This window comes from Miscanthus floridulus, chromosome 8 (genome assembly GCF_019320115.1).
Source record: "Miscanthus floridulus cultivar M001 chromosome 8, ASM1932011v1, whole genome shotgun sequence".
Classification (NCBI taxonomy): Eukaryota; Viridiplantae; Streptophyta; class Magnoliopsida; order Poales; family Poaceae; genus Miscanthus; species Miscanthus floridulus.
This window is the reverse complement of record NC_089587.1, coordinates 158,421,138-158,427,181: the sequence shown is the minus strand read 5'-3', so window position 1 is coordinate 158,427,181 and position 6,044 is coordinate 158,421,138.

Genomic DNA, 6,044 nt, shown 5'->3' with positions numbered 1-6,044 from the left:
ACTCATCACAAAAGTACCAATGCTATGGCATGTATGTGCAAACATGTTGCTACCCTTACGTTGGATTTTAATTTAAAGAAAATTTTCTTTTACCTATGTTTTTATGAGCACAAAATAATTAATAGAAATTAGTTTACTCTTTTTAGAAATGAGCTAATTTTAGGGTGTTACAATTCTACCCCCTTAAGATGAATCTCATCCCCGAGATTTAGAGAAGAAGAGCAAATAAGAGAGGGATACTTCAACTTGAAATCTTCTTCACTTCCTTGAGCAACATCATCTTGATACTCACTTTGTGTTGTATGAGAACTCATCACGTGGCCACTCTTGCAGATTTTTGTTCCATGTTATTCCAAGTCTTGTCTTGTTGCTTCTCTTAATTCATTCCAGTGAATCTTATTATCCACATCTTAAGCTTCCAAAAGATATTCCTTAGCTTGAATTAGAACTTTGAATTCTATGGTTCATTTTTTATGCATTTTGAAATGTTTTACTTTTCAAAAGGAAGACTTTAAATCAAAACCAAAATTTTTTTTCTTTTTCAACTCCTTTTGAAATAGCTTTCAAAATATGTTTTATGTTTAGAACTCAAGTAAATATTTCAACCATGTTTTGAAACTCTTTTGAATAAATGTTTTTAAGGTTTTGAAATAAACCCAACCATTTTCAAATCATTGGAAACTTAGGAAAGCATACTAAGCTTTGTTTTTCAAACTCTTTTGAAAACTTGACTTTATAATCAAATCTCAGATAAAGAGCAAACAAATCAATTTAGGTTCTTTTGAAATCTGTTTCAAACAAGGGATTTACAAGATTTTAGAAAACAAATGAAACATTCGAACTTTATTTTCAAATCATTTTGAATGAACTCTTTTGGGATTTCTGAAATCAAACCAAATCAATTTCAAAACTACTTTAGAAATGAAGAGAGTAAGTTTTCAATTCCCAATTTCTTTTGAAGTCAAACAAAAGACTTAATACACATGTTCAAGTTCTTTTTGGAATAAGACTTTTGGGGAATTAAATCAAATCAAATAATTTTCAACCCTTTCGAACCATTTTGGAAGACTTCTTTTAGAAATACACTTTTGAAATCAACTCAAACCTTTTCTTTTCAAATTTTGTTTTAAAATCAAACTTAATTCTAATTCAAAGCCAAAAGTGCTCCGTTTGCAAATGCAAATTGTTGCAAACTTTTGAATCAAAATTTTCAAACTTTTGTAAAATATCAGGAAAGCATTTTTAACACCTTTCAAATAAAATTTGAAATAAGACAACTCCAATTGTTTTTTTTTCAATCGGTCTTTTCCAAACAACCCATTTTAAAAGAACTTTTGAACCATTTTCAAAGTGTTTTAGAATAACACTTTGAAGAGTAACCGAATACATTTGACTCTTTTTGAATTTTAATTCAAAGCAAAGTGGGTTTTGAAATCCAAATTTGCTTCCAACTTTTTGAAGTTTTAGAAATAAGATACTTTCAAACTTTTTATGAATATCTATTTTTAAACTAAAACCTTGAGTGAAGCAGTTCAAATCAAAATGTTTTCTTTCGAATGAGTTTTAAGGCAAAAGTGTCTTTCAAAATTCAAATCAAAACTTTTGAAATGTCTCAAATATAGTCTTTGGCAACTCTTTTTGAATCTTTTAAACTTTAATACTCTTTTCAAATCAACTCTTATTCTTTAGCGAAACACTTTTGAAATTAAGTTTCAAATACCAACTCTTGAAAATGAGAAAACAAACTTAAACCCTTTTTGAAATTAGTTCAAATCAACTTTTGAAGAAGTTTTTCAAAGTTTTTGAATCAAAAGATTGTTAATTTATTTCCCAACATCTTTTGAAAATTTCATTACAAGGAAAGAGCTTTAAATGGAAATCAAAACCAATCCAATTGTTTTCAAGAGTTAATCTTAGTCTTGAGCATTCTTGTAACTCTTTGTATATGTCTATATCCTAGGTACATGAAGATCGAACTCCCAACCATAGCTAGCTCGAAGGTCAATCTTGACGTGGATCCGAACTCCTTCTAGTTCACCAAGTCGCAACACTCTTAGCATGGCTACCCCCCTTAAGGAGAGATGAGATAGGGGCACCAACATCCAACATGTAACTTTCTTCAAGGTGTATTATCATCCTCTGACATCCCAGAGAGCTTGTGGACATAGATATGAATAAGAAAAATGGATCCTTTCCGTAGATAGAAAACAACAGCATAGAAAAACATCCATATCTTGAGTTTCATTTATCTAATAAAGTTGCATCTTAAACCGTTGGAAAGCTTATAAAATTCCCCACAACTTTATTTTAGACCACTTCTTCAGATTCTATAGTTAACTTGGTCGAAATCTTTGCCCAACAAAATCTTTTCCAGATTCCAAACAACACAGATGTATAGCCTTGTGATTTTCATATCTCCCAAACTAGAATATCTATCAAGGTGAATGTTGTGGGAAAATAAAAATCTTGAAGTCTACATTCACCCAGAATTTTTGGTTGCTTAGAGTTTGGAGGCATAGGCCGTAGAAGACAGACTGCTCCTAAAGATAGAAAGCGACAAACAAGCGAAAGAGAACCCAGACTATTTATTCCATTGGTCCTTATACCTTAAACCTTTAATATAAATGAAATTGTGAGCATAACCACAAATTCAGTGCACTCATTACAAAGATCCAACTCAACCATAACATAAGGACAAACCATCCAAACATGAAATACAAGCTCATTACTAATCATTCCTTCTAGCTACTTGGTAGGCATTTTTAGGGGAAAACTTCTTAACATGGCTTTGGAATTTTGAATAGAGGTGAGACTAGAAAGTTTGCAAGAGATCAAGAACAACAACTCAAGGAGACAAGAAAGTATAGCTCAAAGGGAGCTATCAAGGAGATGAGATAATAGGACAAGGATTGGAAATATTCAATTCAATGTGTCAAGGAGGTGGAAAAATAGTTTTATAGCAAAATAGGTTTTTAGAAACGGCCAGTGCTAACTAGGCTTGTATCCTACAGTCAACACTACTCTGATACCATTCTGTCGCATCTGGTTTTTCTAAAGAATTGCCAAGCACTAACTATATGTGTGCCTAGGATGTCCACATGACACATATAACGACAAATATGGAGAATATAAAAAACAATGCTTTATTATGTATCGAACATAATTACAACAGTACTTACAACTATTACAGAAGTATAGCGAAAACTATTCTTAATCTTCTCTTTGGGACTCCATACTCTACAGGGACGGTTGACTAGGGGAAACACTCGCCTAGTACTCATGGACTCCATAAGAAACTCTTAACTTGATCCACCATCTGGTACCCATCTAGGATTTTTATTGATTGTAAAGCAAGTGTGAGCACACCATGCTCAACAAGTATAACATGAGGGGATGCAAGGCTCAAAAGGCTAGACACGGCTAAACTATGGTAAGCACTTTTAATTGGTCATATTTTTTTTGTTAAACCTATGTTGCTAGGTTATGCTTAAGCTCCCAAGGTGAAAGTATACTTAACATGAAGGATGATCATATCCCAAACAATCCATTGAACCATCTATCTCAAAAAGGATCCAAGTCGCTTGGTGTCTGTGAGCACGGCTGATATATCAGTTTTATACTCTGCAGAGTTTGTACACTTTCACCACGAGCCATGATTGCCCTTTGCCTAAGGTGATCAGCCTCTTGACTCACTTCCAAGATAAGTCAACATGGATCACTACGAAGCTTTTCACCAGTTGCTCTAATAAGTAGCAGCCGCTAAGGTTTCAGCCGTCTAGCCATATGCAGCCCTCCTCTAGGATTGGCACTTATGGTCGCGGCATAGTACACACCCTGGTAGAAAAAAGAAACATACCAACTAGTGCCCCCCTCTTACCCTTTCGGTAAGCTACTGACGAACTAGAACAGATCAAGATACTAGGCTAAGACCAGAGCCATGCAGTTCTCGTGGCTGTATGGTAAGTCCTGGTTTACCACTTTAAGATTTAGTCCTTACAGAGGGCTGACTAGAGCACCCAAAAAGGCCCAATGCTCTAGCCCCCTTCTGTCCATGTTGCTAAAAAAGCATGTTTTAATACCATGTTGCATATATCTTTAATTGTATTCTTTAGTCAATATTAGTTGGTGCAAACTGAGCATACTACCCACATGCAAAACCCATAGGTAAATCAAGGACAGGATAATCAATAATAGACTCCAGGTGGTTCATTAACACATGCATATGAATTGAGATTGCATTAAAGTGAATAGGTAACAAGGAGCCTCATATTATACCTACCTCAAACTTGCTTTTAGCCCAAAACAACTTGCTTAGAGAATCTTCAGACTTCATCTTTTAATATTGCAGCTTCTAGCACTCAACTTCTAGTCTCCAACGCTTACGTATGGTTCACTTCTACTCGTAACCAACACCAAGCACAAAGAGACATATAACTAGACAAAGCAAAGACAACTAAGAACAATACACCAATCATAACCAAAAGCTTTAAAATAATATACTAAAAGAGAGGGATCGTCGCTACAATCACGGGAACGCAAGAATCATCGATAACGGAACTATCGTTAAAAAATAACTATCGAGATTTTATATTACAAAAGAGACAAAAAACCTATATGCTTGATTTATTTTAATTGAGCAAAACTATATGAAGCATATTAATTCAGATTATATAAAATCACATTTTATTTTAAAAGCCGAGTTGAACTAGTCATATTTTATACATAAACATGCACATATCATTTAATCAAATTCAACTTTAACTTTGCAAGAGAAAAATGCATGTGAAAGCATCTTAACTGACTTTATATAAATCATGTTTAAACTAAGAAAATTATAATTAATAAATACATATTTAAGTTGACATTAATTAACAAGTAATTATAATAGGTGGATACTATCCTAGGTTGCTGTTATTTAGAAACAGGTTTACATAATCATTAATCAAATTAATATTTAAATTATAAATTTCCAAGATGTAAGACATGTTAAACATCGCTGCTAACACGTATCACACATTGCAATGAAACTCGCGCAATCGAATCGAAATCAAAAACCTAAATCAACTTTAATTAATTAGTGATTAATTAATTATAGACACAATTAATATTTTAATAAAATAAATTCATAAACATGTGATATGAAAATAATAGCGCTATTGCGTAGATCTCCATGACATGAAACTAACGCAACTGGAATGAACTAAAACGGAGCTAGAATGATTAAACGGTGGGGATTAACAACAGGATGGCAAAATCGTAAATAGTTGCATCTTCTACCTTGCTTCATTCATCTTCACGAACGGACGCCATGGCCATGGATGTTGATGTGTTGCTCTATGCAGGGAAGGGAAGGGATCTAGGGTAGGCCAGGCTAGGGCTGTGGCCGGCCGCGGAGGCAGGCAGCCATGCACGCACGCCTCGCCCAAACGGAAGCGGCGGTGGCTGTTGCTGCTGGCCGACCGGAGCGGCCATAGGCAGCAGTGGTGGCCATCCTACACGCTCGCGAGTAGGCGCATGTGAAGGGGAGCGGGATGGGGTCTGGCTTGTGGTGCGCATGGCCTAGGGTGGCTATGAGGTGGGGGTGCTGGGAGCCACGGCCAAGGCCAAGTCAGCCGAAAACTCGAGAAGAACGAGCAGTCATGGAGGTTTGTCGGAATCCTGATCGGAAGAGAGAAAGAAGAAAAGGAACATGGTCAATCGGTGATGGATTCACAAAACGAAAAGTGTGAAGGTGTAGAGAACGATGAGATCTACGTTGTGGTGGTGGTGGTTGACGCTGGAACGCGATGGTTTGGCCGGAAAAGCTTGTTGTAAGTTCCTCGAAAACCTAGCTTTTATGAACTCCGACGTCCGATCTGCGGGGCTACGATTGGAGGCTGGTAAAACAGATCGTACTTCTGGAATCCCCGCATTGAGGGCTACGCCAGCATATATATATATATACACACACACACACACACACACACACATGTAGGGTTTTGAGATTTTGGAAAGTGGAGATATTTTAGGAATTATTGATTTTTGGAATTAAAATAATTATAGAA